A 26,762-nucleotide genomic window follows, 5' to 3' on the forward strand; every position below is an offset into this window, starting at 1 on the left:
CATGGGCTGGATTTCCTGGACTGGAGGACAGGTTGGATGTGGGAGTACTCCAGTCCACACCCCTAGTCCATTATGGGTTTCCCTATTTCAAGGTGTCCTCAGGTGAGGTTGGGTGGCTGCTGATTGCTGGAGAGACAGAGGAGAAAACAGCCACAAACAGGACTGCAGCTAAAACCCACCAGGTCTGAACTTTATTCTATGGACACTTTTGTGAGTTTGCTTGGGGACAGACATTAGGCCCACAGTGGAATATTGAGGTATCCTAATGTTTAGTTAGAGCCAGGAAGGCTTAGGTTTTGTTGTTTTGTTTGCACTGTGCTTTGTGCTGAAAATCACTTAAACATCCTCTTGGACGTTTGAAACCAACTGCCTGTGTTAATATTGAATTGGGGGAGGATGCGGCAAACCCTGTTGCTAGGGGCAACGGCATGACAATGCTGCATTTGAATTTTGTGGACATTTAAAGGGCTAGAAGCATATGTCCCTGGTGAAAGCTGCTGCTGCATTGCAAGGCCCATCCAGAACAATGGAGGAGGTGATAAAGCATCTGAGACATGAGCAGACTGAGAGCAATCTGAGACCTGAGCAGACCATGGCACAACAACTGCAGACCATGGCACAACAACAGGAAACAAATTGTCTGTTAATGGAGCAGATTGCTATGCTCAGAGAGACCGTTGTGGCTAAGAACTCATAAGTGGAGAGAAGCCTCCCTGAGACTGTGAATGTGAGGAGGGCGGTTCGGCGGGTCTTTAAAAAAAAAAAAAAAAAAAAAAAAAAAAAAAAATTACACCTGATGATGACGTAACTGTATTTGAGAGAGTGGCGGAGAGAGACTTCCTGTTGCAGAGTGGGCAGAAGTGATTGCGCCCTTTCTGACAGGTGAACCACAAAAAGCCTACTATGACCTCAGGGAGCAGGATGTCCGGGACTATGCCAAACTAAAAATGGAGATCCTTGCTCGCCTTGGTGTTATACAAGCTGTTCATGCCAGAAGAGTCCACTGTTGGAGCTACGCCAAGGACAAACCTGCCCGGTCACAGATGTATGATCTTATTCATCTAGTACAAAAGTGTCTGGACCCGGAATTTTCTATACCCGCCCAGATCGTGGAAAAGATCATAGTGGACCATTACTTCAGGACCCTCCCGGCAGAGCTACAACAGTGGGTTGCTCAAGGAGAGCCCCAGACTGCTGGGGAGCTTGTCAACATGGTGGAAGGGTTCATAGTGACTGAGGACTATCTCCGTGATGTCCCTACGGCACCAACACCTTCCAGAACCGTCAAGCCCCTGACATCTGTAGGTAAGAGACTTCCAACTGGAGGGGTGTGAAAGGGAGGAGGGCTCTAGAGTTTGGGGGAGGGCAAAAGACTGATCATGAACCCCAGGGGTTTTTCCCATCCTAGAAAGGACTCCATGTTAAAGAGACCCCCCCCCCCCCCCCCGGTGCTGGAGTGGGATGCTAGCCGGCGACAGTCGCTGTTTGCAGAACCTGTGTGTGCAGCCGTTCGAGGGTCAGAGACTGAGAGCCACATGTATGTATGGTAAAGATAAATGACTGCTCCCTGAAGGTCCTTTTGGACTCAGGTAGCCTGGTAACTTTGGTTTGGGCCAGCCTTGTGGCTAGAGACTATGTGCCAAACAAACACATATGCATCCACGGAGATATTGTAGCTTACCCTGTCGCCCATGTTAAGTTGGTGACTCCCTTTGGAACGGTGACCTACAAAGTTGGGGTCGTAAAATAACTTATGTATGCAGTTATATTAGGTTGTGATTTCCCATTGTTCTGGGAGTTGTGGAAAAGGGGTGGTACCAGGGGTCAAGTCCTGGAAAAAAAAAGTGTGGGAACTCACCCAAGATTTCTAATACAAACGCCCCCTCCCATAGACTTGCATTAAGGGGACGGGCCTTGACATTCCAAAGAACAAAGCAGTGAAGTCATGATACTCCGGCCCCTGTATCGCCAGTCATTACGCACAGAGCGAGTTTGCTCTTTGCAGTGATGACAGCGGGGTGCCACAGCTGAGATTGCGTGGGTCCACAGCGGTGGGAACCCGCGATCAGACATCTTATCTCATATCCTTTGGATAGAGGATAAGATGTCTAGGGGAGGAATACCCCTTTAAGTACCAGGGCACCAAGATGTATATTTACATCCAATGGGGGAGATTTATTAAACATGTGCAGAGGATAAGTTGACCAGTTGCCGATAGCAACCGATCAAATCGCTTCTTTATTTTCTTAAAAGGCCTCTGAAAATGAAAGCAGCGATCTTATTGGTTGCTATGGGCAACTGCTCCACTTTTCCTCTGCACAGGTCTTTATATATCTCCCCCAATGTTCTTAAAGGGTACCTCTCATAACTTTCCAATAGCATGTTAATGAAAAATATGCTTCTTTCTATTGTATTTTTCCCGATCAGTCCTGTCAGCAAGCATTTCTGACTCATGCTGGAGTCCTAAACACTCAGAGCTGCCAGCCTGCTTTGTTCACAGCCAAACAGGCTGTGAACAAAGCAGGCTGGCAGCTCTGAGTGTTCTCCTTCGTGAACAAAGCAGACTGGCAGCTCGTAGTGTTTAGGACTCCAGCATGAGTCTGAAATGCTTGCTGACAGGACTGGTAGGGAGACCCCTAGTGGTCATTTCTTCAAAGTGGAAAATTAAATAGAAAGAAGCATATTTTTTAATAACATGCAATTGTAAAGTTATTCTGCATACATTAATCTATAATATATCAAAAGTGTTTTTGATGAGAGGTACCCTTTAAGGGGTTATCATTTTGATAATACACTAACAAAAACCTCCTTATGTCCTTATCATCATGAAAACACACTGTAATCTCCTTACTACTGGGGTGACACACTGTAACAAACCCCTTTCTCATGTAATCACCTTACTACTGGGGTGACACACTGTAACAAACCTACTCCTCATGTAATCACCTTACTACTGGGGTGACACACTGTAACAAACCTCCTCCTCATGTAATTAGCTACTTCTGGGGTGACACACTGTAACAAATCTCCTTCAGTGTAATTACCTTCCCTGAGGGACATGTGACATGTCTCCTCCAGCTCAGCCCCACCTCCTCCACAGAATCACACAGGTCCTTCAGCCATGATCTTTCCTTTTCCTCCACAGCTAAGTTCTGCCACCAACATGTGATGGTGACATCATCACAGGTCCTACATCTCCAGCACCATGCCAGGGGAGGAGACGGAAGGAGGGTTAGAACAGAGAGGTCGGTCCTGCAGGACTAATGTAATAGGGACGGCGTTCCTCCTGTGGAAAAAGCAAAGGAACGCCGTTCCTGTGCGTTCCTACAGAACTCGAGCCCTGGGTGTTACAAGAAACTCCGGCAGAATCTATACCTCTCCCTGTTAATAATGGGTGATGTGAGACAACCATTGAAAACAATGGTAACAATGAGGGGCAAAATGGAAATGTGGGTCCACCTGAAATGTGTAGTGATGACCTTTTTTCCTTTGCAGGTCTTAGATCTAGAAGTGACTCGGGGTAACTTTGGGACCGAGCAGTTGAGAGACCCCACTCTGGGAACTGCATGGGCAAATGTCACAGTAATAAATGGTGAACCACAGGAACCAGAAGCTGATCAGAAATTTCCACATTTTGCCATGAATGGGGAACTTGTGTATTGGATCACCAAAGTTAACAATGAAACTGTGGAACAGCTTCTGGTGCCTAAAGCATACCGCTGCATGGTGCTGGACATAGCTCAATACCATGTGTTTGGAGGGCATTTGGGGACTAACAAAACACAAAGAGGGCCCTCCAAAGATTTTTTTTGGCCTGGGGTGTAGGAAGTGAAAAGGTACTGTGAGTCATGCCCCACATGCCAATTAAGTGCCCCCACACCACACTTCCATAGCCCCTTGGTGCCACTTCCCATTATTGAAGTGCCCTTTGAAAGAATTGCCATGGATCTGGAGGGGCCCATTGTCAAATATGCTAGAGGACACCAATATATATTGGTGGTATTGGATTATGGTACCCGGAGGCAGTACTCTTAAGAAATATGGCCTCCTAAAGTTTCGCTTGGGAATTGTTTTACATATTCTCTCAGACAGGGATCCCTAAAGAAATCCTTACTGACCAAAGTACGCCCTTTATGTCAAAGGTCATGAAAGAACTATGCAAGTTGTTTAAAATCACTCATATCCGTACCTCAGTGTACCACTCTCAAACGGATGGGTTAGTAGAGAGGCTTAATAAAAACCTAAAACATATGCTGAAAAAGGTTGTAGAAAGGGATGGCTGGTACTGTCTATTACCCTACCTCATGTTCTCTATCAGGGAAGTGCCCCAGGCGTCTACAGGGTTTTCACCCTTTGAGTTAGTTTATGGCCAGTATCCAAGGGGTTTTAGCTGTTGCCAAAGAAGACCGAGGCCACCCATATAAAAGTGTTATTGAACATGTGGCCCAGATGCATGACCGGATAGCGACGGTGATGCCTATAGTTAAAGGAGACCTCCGCCCCCTAGACATTTTATCCCCATCCAAGGATAGGGGATAAGATGTCTGATCACATGGGTTCCGCTGCTGGGGACCCCTGCGATCTCTCCTGCAGCCGCCCCGAGTCATCAGCTCTCCAGAGCTAAGTTTGCTCCGAGGCTGATGACAGGGGCGGTGGTTTGTGACATCATGATATCACGCCCCACCCCCTTAATGCAAGTCTATGGGAGGGGGTGTGGCAACATTCACGCCCCCTCCCATAGACTTGCATTAAAGGGTAGGAGCGTGACATCATGAGCGGTGGAGTCATGACATCATGACCCTCCAGTCCCTGTATCGTGAGTCATTAACTACGGAGCAAAAGTAGCTCTGGAGAGTTGATGACTTGGGGGCTGCATGAGAGATCGCGGGGGTCCCCAGCAGTGGGACCCCTGCCATCAGACATCTTATCCCCTATCCTTGGATAGGGAATAAGATGTCTAGGGGCGGAGTACCCCTTTAACCCCTTAAGGACCAGGGACGTACTCATACGTCCGTCGGAATTCCGGCCCCTGCCGGGCGGGGACCGGACCGGGGTGACTGCTGATATTGATCAGTCACCCCACGCAAATGCCCAGGGGGGTCATCAGACCCCCCCATGTCGCCGATCGGCGCAAATCGCAAGTGAATTCACACTTGCGATTTGCTCGATTCCGGGTCATTACGGGTCTATAGTGACCCGGTGACCCGGAATGTAAGGGGATCGTGGGTGTCTTAAGACACCCAGGATCCCCCTGAAGCGATAGGAGTGAGGTGGCAGGGTTGCCACCCCTCCTATCCCTGCTATTGGTGGTCTAGACGCGACCACCAATAGCAGATCAGGGGGCGAGGAGGTTAACTTTCGTTTTCCACGTCCTGCCCACCCACAATAGGCGGGGCAGGACGGGGAAACGACGGGGACCGGCGCCGAAGATCCACTTACCGATCCGGGCGGGCGACGGAGATCGGCGGGCGGTGATGACGTGCGGCTGGATCCGACGGAAGCCGGTGAGTTGCCTAGCAACATCTGGAGGGTACAGTTTGAGACCATTATACAGTGGTCTCTAACTGTAGCCCTCCAGATGTTGCAAAACTACAACTCCCGGCATGCTAGGAGTTGTAGTTTTGCAACAGCTGGAGGGCTACAGTTTGAGACCACTATATGGTAGTCTCTGAACTGTAGCCCTCCAGATCTTGCAAAACTACAACTCCTAGCATGCCCACACAACTGTTTGCTGTCTGGGCCTGCTGGGATTTGTAGTTTTGCAGCATCTGGAGGGCCACAGTTTGCAGTGGTCTCTATACTGTAGCTCTCCAGATGTTGCAAACCTGCAAATCCCAGCATGCTGGGAGTTGTATTTGCGATCCCTCCAGCTGTTGCATAACTACATCTCCCAGCATGCCCTTCGGTGATCAGTACATGCTGGGAGTTGTAGTTTTGCAACAGCTGGAGGCACACTGGTTGGAAAATATTGAGTTAGATAACAGAACCTAACTGAAGGTTTTCCAACCAGTGTGCCTCCAGCTGTTGCAAAAGTACAACTCCCAGCCTGCATGGTCTGTCAGTACATGCTGGGAGTTGTAGTTTTGAAACAGCTGGAGGTTTGCCCCCCCATGTGAACGTACAGGGTACATTCACACGGGCAGGCTTACAGTAAGTTTTCTGCTTCAAGTATGAGCTGAGGCAAATTTTTCGCCGCAGCGCAAACTCCTAGCAGGGAACTCACTGTAAACCTCCGCCAGTGTGAATGTACCCTAAAAACATTACACTACACTACCACATAATAAAGAGTAAAACACAATATATACACCCCTTACACTGTCTGTCCCCCCCCCCCCCCCCCAATAAAAATTAAACGCATTGTACGGCAGTGTTTCCAAAACGGACTGACTGTCCAGGCATGCTGGGAGTTTAGCAACAGCTGGAGGCACCCTGTTTGGGAATCACTGGCGTACAATACCCCTTTGTTCACTCCTATGCAATCCCTAATTTAGTCCTCAAATGCGCAGGGCGCTCTCACTTTGGAGCCCTGTCGTATTTCAAGGCAACCGTTTAGGGCCACATATGGGGTATCGCCGTACTTGGGAGAAATTGCCTAACAAATTTTAGGGGCTTTTTCTCCTTTTACCCCTTATGAAAATGTGAAGTTGGGGTCTACACCAGCATGTTAGTGTAAAAAAAAAAAATTTTTTACACAAACATGCTGGTGTTGCCCTATACTTTTCATTTTGACAAGAGGTAAAAGGGGAAAAAAGCCCCCCCAAAATTTGTAATGTAATTTCTCCCGACTACGGAGATGCCCTATATGGGGTATATGTGGGCGCAAAGTGCTCTGGGGGCGCACAACAAGGCCCAGAAGGGAGAGTGCACCATGTACATTTGAGGTGATTTGCACAGGGGTGGCTAATTGTTACAGCGGTTTTGATAAACGCAAAAAAAAAAAACCCCACATGTGACCCCATTTCGGAAACTACACCCCTCATGGAATGTAATGAGGGGTGCAGTGAGCATTTACACCCCACTGGTGTCTGACAGATCTTTGGAACGGTGGGCTGTGCAAATAAAAAATTTTGTACAGCCCACTGTTCCACCAGTGGGGGGTAAATGCTCACTGTACCCCTTGTTACGTTCCTCAAGGGGTCTAGTTTCCAAAATGGTATGCCATGTGGGAGTTATTTTGCTGTCCATGCACCATAGGGGCTTCCTAAATGCGACATGCCCCCCCCCCCCCCCCCCGAGCAAAATTTGCTCTCCAAAAGCTAAATGTGACTCCTTCTCTTCTGAGCATTGTAGTTCGCCTGTAGTGCACTTCAGGTCCACTTATGGGGTACCTTCATACTCAGAAGAGATGGGGTTACAAATTTTGGGGGGTATTTTCTGCTATTAACCCTTGCAAAAATGTGAAATTTGGGGGGAAACACACATTTTAGCGAAAAAAATATATATTTTTTTTACATTTGTAAAAGTCGTGAAACCCCTGTGGGGTATTAAGGCTCACTTTATTCCTTGTTGCGTTCCTCAAGGGGTCTAGTTTCCAAAATGGTATGGCATGTGTGTTTTTTTTTTTTTTTTTTTGCTGTTCTGGCACCATAGGGGCTTCCTAAATGCAACATGCCCCCCAAAAACCATTTCAGAAAAACGTACTCTCCAAAATCCCTGTTACGCCGAGCGCTCCGGGTCCCCGCTCCTACCCGGAGCGCTCGCAGCGTCATCTCATTCGCAGCGCCCCGGTCAGACCTGCTGACCGGGTGCGCTGCGATATTACTCCCAGCCAGGATGCGATTCGCGACGCGGGATGCGCTCGCTCGCGATGCGCATCCCGGCTCCCGTACCTGACCCGTTCCCCGTCTGTGTTGTCCCGGCGCGCGGCCCCACTCCTTAGGGCGCGCGCGCCGGGTCTCTGCAATTTAAAAGGCCACTGCGCCACTGATTGGCGCAGCAGGCCTAATCAGTGTCATCACCTGTGCACTCCCTACTTATACCTCACTTCCCCTGCACTCCCTCGCCGGATCTTGTTGCCATTGTGCCAGTGAAAGCGTTTCCTTGTGTGTTCCTAGCCTGTGTTCCAGACCTCCTGCCGTTGCCCCTGACTACGATCCTTGCTGCCTGCCCTGACCTTCTGCTACGTCCGACCTTGCTCTTGTCTACTCCCTTGTACCGCGCTTATCTCAGCAGTCAGAGAGGTTGAGCCGTTGCCGGTGGATCGACCTGGTTGCTACCGCCGCTGCAAGACCATCCCGCTTTGCGGCGGGCTCTGGTGAATACCAGTAGCAACTTAGAACCGGTCCACCGACACGGTCCACGCCAATCCCTCTCTGGCACAGAGGATCCACCTCCAGCCAGCCGAATCGTGACAATCCCCTTGTCGCTCCTTCCCTTCTGAGCCCTCTACTGCGCCCGCCGAACTATTTACATAGACATATGAGGTATGTGCTTACTCGAGAGAAATTGGGCTACAAACATAAGTATACATTTTCTCCTTTTACCCCTTGTAAAAATTCAAAACTTGGGTCTACAAGAACATGCAAGTGTAAAAAATGAAGATTGTGAATTTTCTCCATCATTTTGCTGCTATTCCTGTGACACACCTAAAGGGTTAAAATGCTGACTGAATGTCATTTTGAATACTTTGAGTGGTGCAGTTTTTAAAATGGGGTCATTTGTGGGGAATTTCTAAGATGAAGACCCTTCAAATCCATTTCAAACCTGAACTGGTCCCTGAAAAATTGTGAGTTTGAAAATTTGGTGAAAAATTGGAAAATTGCTGCTGAACTTTGAAGCCCTCTGGTGACTTCCAAAACTAAAAACACGTCAATTTTATGATGCAAACATAAAGTAGACATATTGTATATGTGAATAAAAAATTTTTTTTATTTGGAATATCCGTTTTCCTTACAAGCAGAGAGCTTAAGTTAGAAACATTCAACAGTTTCAAATTTTTCATCAAATTTTGGGATTTTTCACCAAGAAATGATGCAAGTTACCACAAAATTTTACCGCTACCTTAAAGTAGAATATGTCACAAAAAAACAATCTCGGAATCAGAATGATGACTAAAAGCATTCCAGAGTTATTAATGTTTAAAATGACAGTGGTCAGATGTGCAAAAAAACGCTCTGGTCCTAAGGTGTAAAATGGCCTGGTCCTTAAGGGGTTAAAGAGCATCTGCAGGCAGCTCAAGAGGCCCAGAGCAAAATTTATAATAGATCTGCCAGGGTGAGGACCGTCAATCCTGGGGACAGGGTCCTCGTTTTGGTGCCCACCGTCGAAAGTAAGTTTCTACCAAAGTGGCCGGGTCCCTATGAGATTGTAGAAAAGATGAGTGAGGTGAACTACAAGGTCCATCAACCAGGTAGGAGAAAACCCTTCCAGGTTTACCACATAAACCTGATCAAGCTGTGGAAACATTGCAAGGCTTTGGTGGCCTCCCGGGTTAAGGTTAAAGATGTAGTGCAACCAATTCCCCCAGTAACAATAGGTGGTACATTGTCAGTGCACCAGAGGCAGGGGGTGAGGGAATTCCTGCAGGGAAACAGACGCAAATTTCCTGACCTACCGGGCCGCACTCGCCTAATAAAATACCATATTAAAACTGAGCCTCACAGTAAAATAAACCTGAAGCCATACAGGATTCCAGAAGCGCGTAGGGAGGCAGTGTCCTCTGAGGTCAAGCACATGCTGGAATTAGGTGTCATTGAGGAGTCTACTAGTGAATGGTCAAGTCCCATTGTGCTAATCCCAAAACCCAATGTGACGTGGAGATTCTGTAATGATTTCAGTGAATTGAATGAGATCTCCAAATTCGATGCATCCCCCGTGTCGCGGGTAGATGAACTTCTTGAGAGGCTTGGGAGTGCAAGGAACATCACAACACTTGATCTTACAAAGGGTTATTGGCAGATACCGTTATCTAAGGAGGCTAAAGAGAAGACTGCATTCTCCACTCCAGAAGGCCTGTTTCAGTATGTTGTGATGCCATTTTGTTACATGGGGTCCCTGTTACATTTCAGAGGCTGATGGATCTAATCTTGGGACCACAGCGTGATTATGCTGCTGCTTACCTGGACGATGTGGTCATTTTTTTTTTTTGTCTGACTGTAAAAGTCACCTCTGTAAGGTACAGGCGATGTTAGATGCCATCAGTGATGCAGGCTTAACCATAAACCCTGAGTAATGTGCTGTGGGTCTAGAGGAAGCAAAATACCTTGGTTATATTATTGGTAGAGGGCTGGTTAAACCCCAGATTAATTAACTAGCAGAGGCCATTAACAAAGAAACAGGTGAAGGCCTTCCTTGACATAACCTGTGTGACGATCCGTCTTGGGGATTAGCTCTGGGATCGTCACAGGATGCGTTTCTTCTCAATAAACCAGCAAACAAACGCTTATAATGCAAATCTGGCACCTTGCCAGTCTTATTAGACAGGTTGCAGGGAAAGAAATAAACAAAAAACAGGAACAAAACAAAATCCTAGACCGTCTGGTCACTGACTAAACAGATCAGCTTGTCCTGACTAACAACCGCTGAGCTTCCCTCAGCCGGTTAAACATATGTCCCCTGCAACCTTCTACTCACAATGTCACTCTCTTTGAGCCCCTCATAGCTCGGGCTGTGTACTCCTCAGCAGGTTCTGTCTCTTCCCTACAGCCCACATCCTGTCTCCTAGGAAGAGCCCACATTAGACTGAGTCTCCATCTCATATACACCTCCCTTCCCTCCTGCCTCATTACTTAAGAAGCAGGTGAGAGCTTCTGCAGGGTGAGCCAAGGAAATACACCCTTTCCTTGCCACACTGCCACACCTGGTACTACGGTCGGTTCATGCCCAACTTTGCCATTGACAGACTTAACAAAAGGTGGTAAGTCAGTAATGGTGAACTGGACCCAAGAGGCATAAAAGGCTTTTCAGAGCCCAAAGTCTGCCCTGTGTGAACAGCCAGTGCTTTTCCCCCAGATTTCAGAAAAACTGTTTCTGGTTCAGATTTTTGTGTCTGATACAGGCTTGGGAGCAGTCCTGTCACAAGCGGTAAATGGGGAAGAACACCCAGTAATGTATCTTAGCAGAAAACTACAGAGAGAAATTATGCCATAGTGAAAAGAGTGTCTAGCCATCAAGTGGGCATTGGAGTTCCTGAAATATTATCTGCTGGGTAGAGAATTTGTGTTGGTGACAGACAATGCTCCTCTGGCCTGGATGAAACAAAATAAAGAGAGAAATACAAGAGTGACCAGATTGTTTGTTTGTTTCTCTCCTTACTAAATTTCAGTTTTAAAATGGAACATAGACCTGGAAATTTACAAGGGAATGCAGATGCATTGTCCAGGGTGTACTGTATTTTCACTATAAATCCCCAGACTTCTATGTGGATATGTGGTAAAGTGTACGGGAAAGTGGTGGATGGGGTGTATATTTTGCCTGGTTTTCTCAGCCAGGCACGATAAAGAAAATCCAGAAGGATACATGCTGCTTTAGCAGAGCATAGTCTGCTATGGCTCTCTTGTTAAGTTTCATGGGCTGGATTTCCTGGACTGGAGGACAGGTTGGATGTGGGAGTACTCCAGTCCACACCCCTAGTCCATTATGGGTTTCCCTATTTCAAGGTGTCCTCAGGTGAGGTTGGGTGGCTTCTGATTGCTGGAGAGACAGAGGAGAAAACAGCCACAAACAGGACTGCAGCTAAAACCCACCAGGTCTGAACTTTATTCTATGGACACTTTTGTGAGTTTGCTTGGGGGACAGACATTAGGCCCACAGTAGGATAGTGAGGTATCCTAATGTTTAGTTAGAGCCAGACAGGCTTACGTTTTGTTTGCACTGTGCTTTGTGCTGAAAATCACTTTAACATCCTCTTGGATGTTTAAAACCAACTGCCTGTGTGAATATTGTCATTGTCGACCCCCCCCCCCCCCCCACGTGTGAGCTGTTCCCTACAATAGGCATACACAAAAAACACAAGACAGACAAAAGGGCAACACAACATAAAACAAATACACACAAGACGACAAAAAGACTAGGAGAGAAACACTAGGAGAGAAAAAGGAGTAGCCACTCAAGGAGGTTGACGATCAGTAAAGCAATCCCAGACAGACAGAAACAACGGCACAGTTTTATTCAGCGAGGCAATCAAAGACTCTAGGGATTGGATCTCACGAACATGGGCAAATAGGTCGCTCTCCGGGGGAATTGTTTGCTTCCAATATTTAACAATCAACGTTTTTGCGGCCAAAACAATATGCAGAAACAATTTAAATGGTTTCTTGGACAAGGCCTTATGAGCCAAATGCAGGAGATACATAAGGGGATCAAGGGGGACGGTAACCTCCAGAACTGAGCTAATTAAACAGACCACCACCCTTCAAAATACCAGTATGAGCCGACAGGACCAGAAGATATCAAATGTAGACCCGATTCCCACCCCACAGTGCTAGCACTGTGGAGGAATGGAAGGGTTCAATCTGTTGAGGAGTTCAGGAGTGTGATACCAACCCATAAGCATCTTGAACTGGGTTTCCTTATAAGCTGTACAAATCGAGGCCTTGGAGGCCCTCTCCTAAATCACCCTCCATTAAGAAACAGTAATACAGGTATTCAAAACCTCCTCCCAGCGGCTCATATAACAGTGATTAGGTGCAGTCCCTCCAATGGGAGAGTTGAGAATAGAGTAAATAGCTGAAAGAAGGCCCTTCACCTGCGATCCCTGACGGCACAGTTGTTCAAAGCCGTGGGCAAAGAAACCACTGGGGAGCTCAAGGAAGAGGACATATAATGACTAAGTTTGAGATAATGAAACTGCTCAGAGGAGGGAAGACCATTCTGAGACATCAGCTGGTCAAATGGCAAAAGGGTGCGTGAACGGAATCAGCCCAATAAAAGAGCCCTCTAGAACCCCATTCCCACACCATAGCAGAGGTTAAGCCTATTGGAAATCTAAGATGGTAAAGAAATGACCTCATGGGGGAAGACAAGGAGGCCAGTTTAAACTTCGCCGAACAATAATTCCAAACATACCGGGAGAAGGCCATCAGACCGAAAAGAGGGCCTAAGGAGGAAGAGGAAAGAGAGTCCAAAGAAGAGAGTGAGGCTGAATAGGGGCCAGCCAAAGCTTCTCAAGCTCCATCTATCTGCTGTAGACATGATAGGAGGACCACACTGCCAGGTGGCGCAAATCGGCAGCCCAATTATACTAGGTCACATCTGGTATGGCTAGACCTCCAAAAGAATGGCCAGAATAAAGGGAAGCATAGGAAGAAAACCCCAAGATATTTAAGCTTAGTGGGAGACCACCTGAAAGAGAAGTTAGCCTGGAGAAGAGAGGACAGAGGTGTGAGATTCAAATGCGTAGCCTCAGTCTTAGAGAGGTTTACTTTATAACCCAAAACAAGCCCATTGGAGTGCAGGGTTCGGTATAAAGCAGGGAGAGAAAGTAGAGGACGAGTAAACAGACAAATCTTAAAATCCCTATCATGTAGGTGAACCGCTGAGATATCCGGGTCACACCGGATCAAGGCAGCCAGAGGCTCAATACAAAGGGCAAAGATCAGGGGCGATAACGGACACCCCTGCCTAGTTCCATTTAAATAGGGGGAAGCTCGGAGAAGTAACATGAGGAAGTTTGATAGAGGCAGTGGGGGAAGAGTAGAGACCCCACAAAGCAGTCAGAAAAGGCCCTGAAATCCCGAATTCCTGGAGGGTAGCAAAAAGAAATGACCAACTCAGCCTGTCAAAGGCCTTGTCGGCATCAAGGCTAGGTACCAGGGCCTGCTCTGAGCACCAATTAAGTCTATCAGACCCACAACCCGTCTAGTGTTATCCCCACCTTGACGACAGGTGATAAAGCCAACCTGGTCTTTATTGATAAGGGAGGGAAGAAAGCCACTAAGGTAAGCCGCCAAGACTTTAGTAAACATAAATATTACAAAGCAATAAAGGCTGACACCCCCCCCCCCCCCCCCCGAGAACCCTCAACAATAACAACGCCCCCCAGAATCTACAGTGGAGGAGGTTGCCTGAACAGGACAGGACCTGGAGATTAAAATAGCCACCCCCGCAACCTTCCTGCCCGAGGTAGTCAAAAAGACTTGGGGATAGAAATGGTGTAAAAACTGAAAGGAGCCAGTATGGTCAAAGTGCGTCTCCTGAAGAAATGCAATGTTCACCTTCAGCGTCAATAACTCACGCTGTAGAAGGCGTCTCTTAGGGGGGGAGGGGGAGGGGGAGTTGAGGCCCTTTACGTTCAAAGAGACCTACTTAGCCATAGTGAATACCAAGGAGAGAAAAACGGTAGGAAACAAGAGCACTCACCAAAGCCCTGAAAGAAAGCAAGAATGTCCAGGAGGCCAGAGGACCCGCAGCAGCGTCCAGGAGAGTAGAGTCCGATCTCAAGGAGCCTAGAAAATGAAAAGAATGGGAGGGGGGGGGGAGAGAAAAAAACAAAGGCCAGAGGGGAGACCAGACAACAAGAGAGAGACAACGGGACAAAGCAACATAAGTCCCAAAAAAACAAAACCAAGAACACATCCAAAAAACAGACCAATGACCCGAAGGCCAGAGATGAGGCAGGACAAAATCAACACCTATAAGGCGTCAGTCCAATTGACACTGCCTTGGAGGGAAAGTGAGAGAACGACTAACCAGAAGAAGACCAAAGATGCGAGCGCCTCCACCCCCTAAGGCCATGCCAGGCAGAGTACTAAAAAGCAAAAATGTGACTGTAAATGGCAAATAACATGTCTATAATAAAGGCAAATGTAAGAAACAAAGCAGAAAAACTTAGACAGTGGTAAAGACATAGCAAATAAGAATCAATAGCAGTTCAACTCAGGAGAGAACCGAACACTGCCGAATCCATCATGACAGGAAGAGGATCGGCACTAGAACTCAGCCAGGTCAGCGGAGCAGAACACCTAAGTAAGAGCAGCTGGCAGGTTTTGCTCAGCAGGAGAAGCAGCCTTCCGTCCCGAACCCGACGGAAGGCTGCGTGCTTTCGCCATAATAGCCTCCTTAAGTTGAAAGTCACTAACACAGCATATAACGTCTCTGGGGGAACTTGTTGAAGACTTGGGGTGGAGGGCTTAGTGCGCTCTGCCCAATATTATCTTATGGGAGGAATGTTCGCCCAAGATGAGATTAAAGATGGCCTCCTCCAAGGCGTGCAGATCCTCCTCATGAGTTGCTACAGGAAGGCCACGTACCAGAATGTTACTGCGGTGGCCGCGTTTATCAAGATCCTCCATGAAGGTCACCCAGAAATTCCGACTGGAAAGCAATAGTGGACTGTAGTTGGGCGACATGCGCCTCCTCCAATTCCTCCACCCTGGCAGAACATGTTGCAAATCTTGCCTGAGGGCAGAAATATCTGCCCAACAGGTGTCTTTAACCTCAGAAATTAAGGACTTGAAATCCTCCTTAGTCGGGATCTGAGAAAACAATTGGCTCCAGGCAGAGACCTCAGGCAGGCCCGAACAGTCCAAGTCAGCATCAGACATAGCGTCCCAAGTAGTCCCAACAACCCCAGGCAGAGGGGCAGCAGACACACTAGGGGAGGGATGGGGGTCCCGCTGGGAGGGGAAGCGAGGGGGGGGGGGCTGCATCAAGCTTATTAGAATGTAACATTCTCTGAGGCAGAGGTAGGTAGCTTGAAGCACCAGGGGATGATAAACAGGTGCTTTTGAGGCAGGTGAGTAGGAGAGACCCCCAGGGGAGGACCAGGTGATGAGGGTCCACCAGCAGACTGAGTCAGCAATGTAGGGGAGCCAGCCACAGCAGTACCCCCAACTGAGGCAGGGAGAGGACCCTGTATAGGGTAGGAGGAGGGAGCTGTGCCCGCCACCAGAGAGGCCCAAGATGGCGGCTGCAGGGTCTGAGGAGGGGAAACTGCAAGCCCCAGGGCAGCAGGGGGGGGAGGCGTGCAGGGACCGGGCTCCCCTCCAGAAAAGCTGGCACAGGGAGGCTCAGAGGTCAGCGGGGCCCATTGTGAGTCCCGATCCTGTCCAGAAGCGGAGGAGTCCAGGGAGTGTAGACATGGTGGTCGCAGTGGAGGGATCCCTGGAGGCAGTAGATTCTCAGCAGCAGTAGAGGAAGCGTGCAGCAGGTCAGTGGTGCGCACACAGGCAGGGAAGTGTGACCGCATTGCAGAGGGAGAAGGAGCGCGGAGTGAGGCAGTGCCCACAGAGCGGTAACGGAGACCAGATGCAGGCCCTGTAATGGCGGACGTGTGGCCCGCAGTGCTGTCAGAGGAGGGCCGCAGGAAACGTGTTATACATCCGGAGAACGGGGACTGAGGTCGGAGGGAAGAGGACCGCTTCTTGGACCAGCGGGAGGTTCTCCCCATCAGGTAGGCGCTGGTCATGGCCGAAGATTGCTGGCTTTAGGCCCCAGGGAGCTCACTAACTATGCGACCATCCTTGTTGAGCGCCTCGCCACGCCCCCCGATCATTCTATTCCTTAGTGTTTGAGAGGTGCGTCCAATATATTGTAGTCCACAATTGCGTTCTAATGAGGTAGATGATATATGTTGAACTGCAATTTATGTGGGCTTTTATTTGGAACACTTCTCCTGTTTGGTTGCTTTGAAATTGTGTGGCTCCATTGTTTAACCTCTTCAGGATGCAGGGCATATGCCCTTCATCCTGAGTCCTTAAGGATGCAGGGCGTACAGGTACGCCGTGGGAATTTCCATCTCCGCAGTTAGCCAGTCATTCAGCAGGCATCCCGGCACATCGCCTAGGGGGGTCCTGAGTCCATATTCAGACCATATTCAATTCAGAACAGCGATTTTTGGTGATTTAGGGTCATACAGGTCTCCGGTGACTCTGAAAATAAGGGGGATCAGGGCTGTCCGACACAGCCCTGGTCCCCCTGAAGGGATAGGAGTGAGGAGGCAGGGGTGCCACCCCTCCTATCCCTGCGATTGATTGGTCAGAAGCGACCAACCAATCGCAGAAGGGGGGGTAGGGGGTTAAAGTTCAGTTCCCCTGCTCTACCCACCCAACTCACCAGATTTGGTGGCGGTGGTCATGGCGACAGCGGCACAATGGTGGCGATCTGGGTAAGTGGCCTGGAGATCTGGAGGACCAAAGTTTAGAATCTCTAAACTATTGCCCTTTAGATCTTAAAAAACTACAACTCCCAGCATGCCCACACAGCCATTTTCTGTCTGGGCCTGCTGGGATTTGTAGTTTTGCAACATCTGGAGGGCCACAGTTTGGAGATCACTGTGCAGTGGTCTCTATACTGTGGCCCTCCAGATGTTGAAAAACTGCTGTATCGGCATGCTGGGACTTGTAGTTGCGTGCCTCAAGCTGTTGCATAACTACAACTCCCAGCATTGCCGGACAGCCATTGACAGCAACAGCTGGAAGCACCCCGTTTTGGGAAACACTGCTGTAGGGTATTTTTGGTGGCGGAGGCTATTGTAACACTTGCATCCTGGTCTGCCGCTATGCAAATCCCTAATTTAGCCCCCAAATGCGCATGGCGCTCTCTCACTTTGGAGCCCTGTCATATTTCAAGGAAAAAGTTTAGGGCCACATATGGGGTATTTTCCTACTCAGGAGAAATTGCATTACAAATTTTGGGGGTCTTTTTCTCCTTTTACCCCTTATGAAATGGAAAAGTTGGGGTCTACACCTGTATGTTAGTGTAATAAAAAAAATTTTACACTTACATGCTGGTGTTGTCCCATACTAAAATGAAAAAAATGTTTTAACTCTATTTCTCCTGAGTAGGGAAATGCCCCATAAAATGCTCTGCGGATGCGCAACAGGGCTCAGGAGTGAGAGAGCGCATTATGTTCATTTGAGGCCTAAATTGTGATTTGCACAGAGGTGGCTGATGAACGCAACGGTTCTGACCTAAACGCAAAAAAAAAATACCCACATGTGACCCCATTTTGAAAACTACAGCCCTTACGGAACGTAACAAGGGTTATAGTGAGCCTTAACACCCCACAGGTATTTGACAAATTTTCATTAAATTTGGATGTGAAAATTAAAAATTAGATTTTTTTTCACTAAAATGCTGCTGTTACCCCAAATTTATTTTCTCAAGGGGTAATAGGAGAAAAAGCCCCCCCAAACTTGTAACCCCATTTCTTATGAGTATATAAATACCCCATATGTGGATGTAAAGTGCTCTGCGGACGCACTACAATGCTCAGAAGAGAAGGAGCGCCATTGGGCTTTTGAAGAGCGAATTTGGCTGGAATTGAAGGCCACGTGTGTTTACACAGCCCCATGCTGCCAGAACAGTGGAACCCCCCCATATGTGACCCCATTTTGGAAACTACACCCCTCACGGAATGTAATAAGGGGTACAGTGAGCATTTATGCCCCACAGGTGTCTGACAGATTTTTTGACCATGGTCCATGAAAATGAAACAAAAATAGTTTTCATTTGCACAGCCTACTGTTCCAAAGATCTGTCAAACGCCAGTGGGGTGTAAATGCTCACTGCACTCCTTATTACATTCTGTGAAGGGTATAGTTTCCAAAATGGGGTCACATGTGGGGGTGTCCACTGTTCTGGCACCATGGGTGCTTTGTAAACACACATGGTCCCTGACTTCTATTCCAACAAAATTCTCTCTCCAAAAGCCCAATGGTGCTCCTTTTGTTCTGAGACCTGTAGTGCGCCAGCAGAGCACTTTACATACACTTATAGGGTATGTCCTTACTCAGGAGAAATTGGGCTTCACATTTTGGGGTCCATTTTCTCCTATTACCCCATGTGAAAATGAAAAATTTGGAGTAACACCATAATTTTGGGGTTAAAAGTCACCTTTTTCTTTTTCACGTCCAACTTCAACGCAAATCTGTCAAATACCTGTGACGTGTTAAGGGGGTTATCCAGGGAAAAAGTTTTTATTTTTATTTTAATTTTTTTATATATCAACTGGCTCCAGAAAGTTAAACAGATTTGTAAATTATATCCGTGAAGAGAAATGAAAATATCGGCACTCACCAGTGTGGCTGCAGGGTCTTCTTTATTGAGACATACTCACATGCGGGGTACAGAAGAGAGGGGAGTGGGGGGACAAGTGGTGGCGACCGAGCTCTAGTTTCGCACACTTGGTGTGCTTCGTCCGGCCATAGACAGCCAAAGGCTGTCTGGGCATGCTGGGAGTTGTAGTTTTGCACCAATTGTTGGCTCCCTGTTTGGGTAGACATTGAATCATGGGTGCTCTCCCCAGCGGACAGCACGAAAAATGTCATAACCAATTTTTGGTGTTTTTTTCTTTTTCTTCTCGTTTCAGATCCGTGTATGCAGAGGATTACTGTGGATTTGATGGATTACCGCAGATTATTATTTTTTTCTTTTAATAAAATGGTTAACGAGGGCTGTGGGGGAGTGTTTTTTTAAATAAAATTTTTCCAATGTGGTGTGTTTTTTTTTTTTTTTTTGTGGTTTTTTATTGAATTTTCAGGCTTAGTAGTGGAAGCTGGTCTTATTGACTGAATCCATTACTAAGCCGGGCTTAGCGTTAGCCCCAAAAACAGCTAGCGCTAACCCCCAATTATTACCGCGGTACCCACCGCCACAGGGGTGCCGGGAAGAGCCGGTACCAACAGGCCGGAGCGTCAAAAATGGCGCTCCTGGGCCTAGGCGGTAACAGGCTGGTGTTATTTAGGCTGGGGAGGGCCAGTAACAATGGTCCTCGCCCACCCTGGTAACGTCAGGCTGTTGCTGTTTGGTTGGTATTGTGCTGAGAATGAAAATATGGGGAACCCTATACGTTTTTTATTTTTTTATTTAAATAAATAAATAAAAAAGGCATAGGGTTCCCCGTATTTTCATTCTCAGCACAATACCAACCAAACAGCAACAGCCTGACTTTACCAGGGTGGGCGAGGACCATTGTTACTGGCCCTCCCCAGCCTAAATAACGCCAGCCTGTTACCGCCTAGGCCCAGGAACGCCATTTTTGACGCTCCGGGCCTGTTGGTACTGGCTCTTCCGGGAACCCCTGTGGCGGCGGGTACCGGGGTAATAATTGGGGGTTAGCGCTAGCTGTTTTTGGGGGCTAACGCTAAGACCTGGCTTAGTAATGGATTCAGTTCATAAGACCAGCTTCCACTACTTAGCCTGAAAATTCAATAAAAAAAAACACAACAAATTGGAAAAATTATTTTATTTAAAAAAAACACTCCCCCACAGCCCTCGTTAACCATTTTATTAAAAGAAAAAAAATAATCCACCGTAATCCATCGAATCCGCAGTAATCCTCTGCATACACGGATCTGAAACGAGAAGAAAAAAAACACAAAAAAGTGGTTATGACATTTTTGGCGCTGTCCGCTGGGGAGAGCACCCATGATGCAATGTTTACCCAAACAGGGAGCCACCAATTGGCCTTTGGCTGTCTGGGCATGCTGGGAGTTGTAGTTTAGCAACAGCTGGAGTCTCCCTGTCTGGGTAGACACTGCCAGAAGGGTCTGTTCACATTATACAAAACGGACAATGTGAACAGAGCTTCAGATTAACTAGCCTTGTTCCCGTCTGTAGCTCCGCCCCCTAATGACGTCATCACTAGGAGGTGGAGCTACACGGACCTGCCCGATACTCGAGGGAAGTAAGCGGACTTCGTCTTCTGTATACACTATATACAGCTATCTATAGATAGCTGTATATAGTGTATACCGCCCAAAGGGTTAACTTACACTGTCCAGCAGTGTAAGTTAACTCTTTCCTTGCTGGGCTTGCGCATAGCGCACAGCTCAGCAAGGGGTTAAGTGAGCCAGCAATGTGTATACTGTATACACATTGCATGCTCACTGTAAGTTCTTGCTGGGCAGTAGATATACGATGTATACCTACGGCTCAGCGTCAGCTGTTCTCCCGGCTCTGTAGCCCTGAGAACAGCTGATCCCGACATTCACATAAGGACAATCGCAGCAGGTGTCAGGAGGAGTGACATCCGCTGGGATCTGTCCCTTACTGCAGGTACTAATACTCCCAACATAGAGCACACTCTGCTCCATGCTGGGAGCTGTAGTACCTGCATTAATAGACATATCGCAGCGAGTGTAACTTCTGACACCCGCTGCGATCTGTCTATTAATGCAGGTACTACAGCTCCCAGCATGGAGCAGAGTGTACTCCATGTTGGGAGTAGTAGTACTTGTAGTAAAGGAAAGATCCCTGCGGGTATCACTCCTCACACCCGCTGTGATGCTCCTGTATAATGTATGGATGCGGTGGCCGCTCTCCTATGGTCCCCTGCACGGCCATATATATACACATATTCCTATTTCTCACAGAGAGATGTGATTGGCTGGAACCATCTGGCCAATCACAGCTCTGCGGGAAATATGAATATGTGTATCTATATGGCCGTGCAGGGGACCATAGGAGAGCGGCTGCCGCATCTATACATTATACAAGAGGATTGCAAGGGACCCCGGCGATCTGTCAATTAGTACAGGTAACTACTACTCCCATCATGAAAGAGTGTGTTCCATGCTGGGAGTAGTAGTGCTACCTAAAAAATGTTTTTAAAAAAGTGAAAAACACGCACACACTACATTTTTATTATTGTCGGCTACATTTTTAGCGCTTTACCCGCTCACATAAATTGATCCCTGTTTAAAAATTTATAAACATTTCATAATAAAAAAGATACATTTCGTTATATACAATTTTTCCATCACTACTGTATCTTTATTTTTTTATGGTACCCTACGAAATTTTTATTAAAAAAAGGTATCTCCATAATTTTTTAGGATTGCTAAAGTCCAAAAAAGAATAAAAAGATTTAACGAATGTATCCGAAAAATCAAATCTGTATCCTTGTTGTTATTCTTGTTATTAGAATGCATTCGTTATTTACAGCATACATTCGGTTATTGTGCTATTCGTATTATCGTGGCTATTCGGGAATGTTTAAAATATGTTTTGGTGCATTCGGATCGGTCCGAATGCCTGAAAACTGTAAAATTTGGTAAATTAGACATTCGTGCTGAACCGAATTGCACATGTCTACACTATACCCCTTGTTACGTTCCTTGAGAGGTGTAGTTTCCCAAATATTGTGCCATGTGGGGCTTGTTTTGCTGTTCTAACACATTGGGGGCTTTCTATATGCAACATGTCCCCCAAAAACCATTTCAGCAAAATTCGCTCTCCAAAATCTTACAGTTGCTCTTTCCCTCTTGAGCCATGTTGCGAGCGCGCAGAGCACTTTACCTCAACATATGAGGTATTTCCTTACTCAAGAGAAATTGGGCTGCAAATTTTGCAGGGCTTTTTCTCCTTATTACCCTTGTAAAATGAAAATAAATTGGGCTATATGAACATGTTAGTGTAAAAAAAAAAATAAAAAAAAATTGAGATTTTGATTTTTCTCCTCCACTTTGCTGGTTAACAAACTTTCTAAATGTCATTTTGAATACTTTGAGGAGTGCAGTTTCTATAGTGGGGTAATTTGTGGGGTATTTCTCACAGAAAGGCCCTCAAATCTACTTAAAAAATGTACCACTATGTTAAAGTAGAATATGTCACGAAAAAACAATCTCTGAATCAGAATGAAAGGTAAAAGCATCCCAGAGTTATTAATATATAAAGTGACAGTGGTCAGATGTGCTAAAAAGGGCTGCGTCCTTAAGATGAAAGGTCTCAATGTACTTACTTTTGCCCTTGGCGAATACTTTTTAGGGGGTGTAGTTTAACCTGTTAAGGACCAAGGGCGTACCTGTACGCCCGTGGGAATTTCAGTCCCCGCCGCGACTGCTCATATTGATCAGCAGACCCCCCCCCCCCCATGCCGGCGATCGGCGCAAATCGCAAGTGAATTCGCACTTGCGATTTGCGCGATTACGGGTCTATGGTGACTCAGTGACCCGGAAAATAAGGGGGATCGCAGTTGTCCAAGACACCCTCGATCCCCCTGAAGGGATAGGAGTGAGGTGGCAGGTGTGCCACCCCTCCTCTCCCTGCTATTGGTGGTCTAGACGCGACCACCAATAGCAGATCGGGAGCGGGGGGTTAACTTTCGTTTTCCCCGTCCTGCCCACCCACAATAGGCAGGGCAGGACGGGGAAATGACGGAGGACTGGCACCGAAGATCCACTTACCCATCGGCGACGGCTGCTGGCGACGATTGGTGTCGGAGATCGGCGTGGGCGGCATGTCGTGCGGCAGAAGAGGACTGCTCCCTGGATCTGACGGAAGCAGGTAAGTTGCTTAGCAACATCTAGGGGACTACAGTTTGAGACCATTATACAGTGGTCTCTACACTGTTGCCCTCCAGATTTTGCAAAACTACAACTCCCAGCATGCCCAGACAGCTGTCATGCTGTGATTTGTAGTTTTGCAACAGCGGGAGGGTCACAGTTTGGAGATCACTGTGCTGTGAACTGTGGCCCTCTAGATCTTGCAAAACTACAACTCCCAGCATGCCCACATAGCTGTTTGCTGTCTGGGCATGCTGGCATTTGTAGTTTTGCAACATCTGGAGCGTATATATTGCCTATTATCTGCTAATAGCAAGTGTATGAACATTATTTGCAAAGGTTTTCAATTGCGATCTACTGCTGCAGCCGGACACATACAAATGGTTGCTATGGGTTACTAACCAAAACTTATATGGTTGCTATTGGTTACAACTATACTGGAATCTGTTACAATTTGCAGAACTTTTTGAGAGAGGAGAGAATTGATTATTGTGGATGAACTAAGACTCTCCCACCCAGATTTCTCTCCCTGTACAGTCTAATCCTATTAGAGGTTTTATATGAACTTTTATATGGCGGTCTTAATTTTTAACACATTGTGGAATACTTATATTTTAGATAATATTAGCTGGTGCTGTGCCTTCACAAGGGCCCTGTGAGACGCAGACACCACTATTCTATTTTATTTTATTTTCTTATATCTTATTCTATACTATATTGTCACACTGTATAATAATAAATAAATTTAATTCCTATCTGTCCATTTGTCTTAAACCCTGAGCCCTAATATATTTATTTCTATAGACAAACTACTTCCTGACACCTTGGGTATAGGTGTCTAATTAGGTAGCCCGGGTTTATTTGGTGGGTAGTTAGACAAGAGCCTCTCCAACTCCTTTATACTATAAAACCCTTTGGCCTAAAATGATGCCCTGATAGCTAAATGGCGTTCTTCTCCTTCTGAGTCCTGCCACGCGGACAAGGAACCAAATATGATCTAAGCGGTGGTATTTCCAAACACAGGCCGAGCAGCTCAATAAAATATAGGGTGCATTTCTTTCAATATCAGAAATATGTCCCACAAATGATGCATTTGTGAAAAAAAGTCAATTTGAATCACTGACTTTGTAATAATTCCTGCCAAAAAACGATGGTTTTAAAATACTCACTATACCCCCTAAAGAATACCTTGAGGGGTCTAGTTTTTAAAATGGGGTCATTTTGTGCCGGGGTCTACCACCTCCAATTTAACTGCAAACCTTGCATAGCACATAAAAAATTTTTTTTTTATCAATTTCAAGTAAAATTGTTCGGGGAATTGTATAATGGCTGCACATAGCACCTGCCAGGTAAAACCTTTATTGAACCTCTTTTAGATTGCTGCAAAAGTATATGGGAATATTCAGTTTACTGCACATACTGAACCAGATTTATTAATATGGTGGAGAAAAAAAACTGTTTGGCCCATAGCAACCAGTCACAGCTCAGCTTTCATATCTTTACAAGCTCTAATAAACTGAAAGCTGAGATATAAATGGTTTCAAATCATGCCAGTTATTGGTTCATGTAGACTAACCCCTTCCGGCAACAGGAAGCATACGTCCCAACACCTGACACGTTCATGCATACGTCCTGACAATCCCCTGCTCTGCTGCATGCAGCTCAGGAGATCGGCAGCGGGACCCGGCTGTCAATCACAGCTGGGGTCCCGCCGCAGCTGCCGGGGCAACGTCGGTACCGGCAACATTAACACTATAGATGCCGTGATCAATCCCAATCACTGCATCTATGGTGTTGACAGGGGGAGGGTGCTCTCCCTGTTCACCAATGGCGGCGCCACAATACGATCGCGGGTCACCGTTGGTTGCTATGGCAGCAGCAGGTCAGATGATGACCTCCTGTCTGCCTGCTATGGAAGTCTGAGAGTCAGCCAGAGGCTGGATCGCACAGGCTATATATAGTGTGTGTGTAGCTCATCAGGTCATACTGTGTTGCAGTACAAATGTATTGCAGAATAGTATAACCTTTAAAAAGTGAAAAAAAAATAATATAATAATAATAATATAATGATTAAAAGTAGTAAAGTGTAAAAAAAAATTAAATGAATGCCCCTTTCCCAATAAAAGTATACCTATACCTATACATACTAGGTATTGCCACATCCGTAATGACGTGTACTATAAAGTTATAATGTAAATTATCCCGCACACGTGAACGCCATAAATAAACAACAAAAAAGCACAAAATTCACCAATTTTGGTGCAAATAGCGGAATTAAAAAGATCAAAAGTTAGCATGTATTGCAAAAATTATACCAATAAAAAGTACAGCTTGTCCAGGAAAAAATAAGCCCTCACTCAATGGCGTTGTCAAAAAATAACACAAAAAAAGGAAACAAATTATTTTGCTAGGAAAAAGAACATACAAAGCTATATAAAATCGTTATCGCCATAATCGTACTAACCCACAGAATAAATATAACTTCACTTTTACCTCACAGTGAACACCATAAAAAAAAAAAATTTTAAAAGCCAGAAATTTTAGTTTTTCACAATATTTTGGAGGTTTTTTTTTTTTTTTTTACAAAAAATGTTGCATGTGTCAACAAAAATGCACCACCTATATAAAGTACAATATGTCGCGAAAAATCAGAATTGCTCCACTCAGAAAAAGCATTCTAAAGTTATTGCCATGAAAAGAGATACAGGTTAAAAAAAAAAAAAATGAATAAATAAAAAAAGAGCCTGGTCATTAAAGAGCCTGGTCATTAAATTATATTCCGTCCCTAGACATTTTATCCCCTATCCAAAGGATAGGGGATAAGATGTCAGATCACTGCGGTCCCGCTGCTGGGGACCCCTGGGATCCCCGCTGGGGCACCGCGCTGTCATTACAGCACAGAGCGAGTTCGCTCTGCACGTAATGATGGGCGTTACAGGGGCCGGAGCATCGTTACGTCACGGCTCTGCCCCTCGTGATGTCACGGCCCGCCCCTTTCAATACAAGTCTATGGGAGGGGGCATGGCGGTCGTCACGCCCCCTCCCATAGACTTGCATTAAGGGGACGGGCCGTGATGTCACGATGGGCGGCGCCATGAAGTCACGCGGCTCCGTCCCCTGTATCGCCCGTCATTACGCACAGGGCGAACTCGCTCTGTGCTGTAATGATAGCGGGGTGCCGCAGCGGGGATCCCGGCGGTCCCCAGCAGCGGAACCGCGGCGATCTGACATCTTATCCCTTATCCTTTGGATAGGGGATAAAATGTCTAGGGGCGGAATACCCCTTTAAGGGGAAAAATGGGTCTGTCCTTAAAGGGGTACTCTGCCCCTAGCATCTTATCCCCTATCCAAAGGATAGGGGATAAGATGTTAGATCGCAGCGGTCCCGCTGCTGGGGACCCCGGGGATCTCCGCTGCGGCACCCCGCCATCATTACTGCACATAGCGAGTTCGCTCTGTGCGTAATGACGGGCGATACAGGGGCCGGAGCAGCGTGACGTCATGGCTCCGCCCCTCATGACATCACGGCCCGTCCCCTTAATGCAAGTCTATGGCAGGGGGCGTGACGACAGCTACGCCCCCTCCCATAGACTTGTA

General features: G+C 46.8%; 1 protein-coding gene across 1 annotated transcript in view; it reads right to left on the minus strand.

Annotated features, from left to right (window-relative positions):
- The window catches only part of AGT (angiotensinogen), a 181,274-nt gene that overhangs the window by 80,736 nt on the left and 73,776 nt on the right, over window positions 1-26,762 (minus strand). The gene's annotated exons all lie outside the window — the stretch shown is intronic.

The sequence above is a fragment of the Hyla sarda genome, chromosome 3 (genome assembly GCF_029499605.1).
Source record: "Hyla sarda isolate aHylSar1 chromosome 3, aHylSar1.hap1, whole genome shotgun sequence".
Lineage (NCBI taxonomy): Eukaryota > Metazoa > Chordata > Amphibia > Anura > Hylidae > Hyla > Hyla sarda.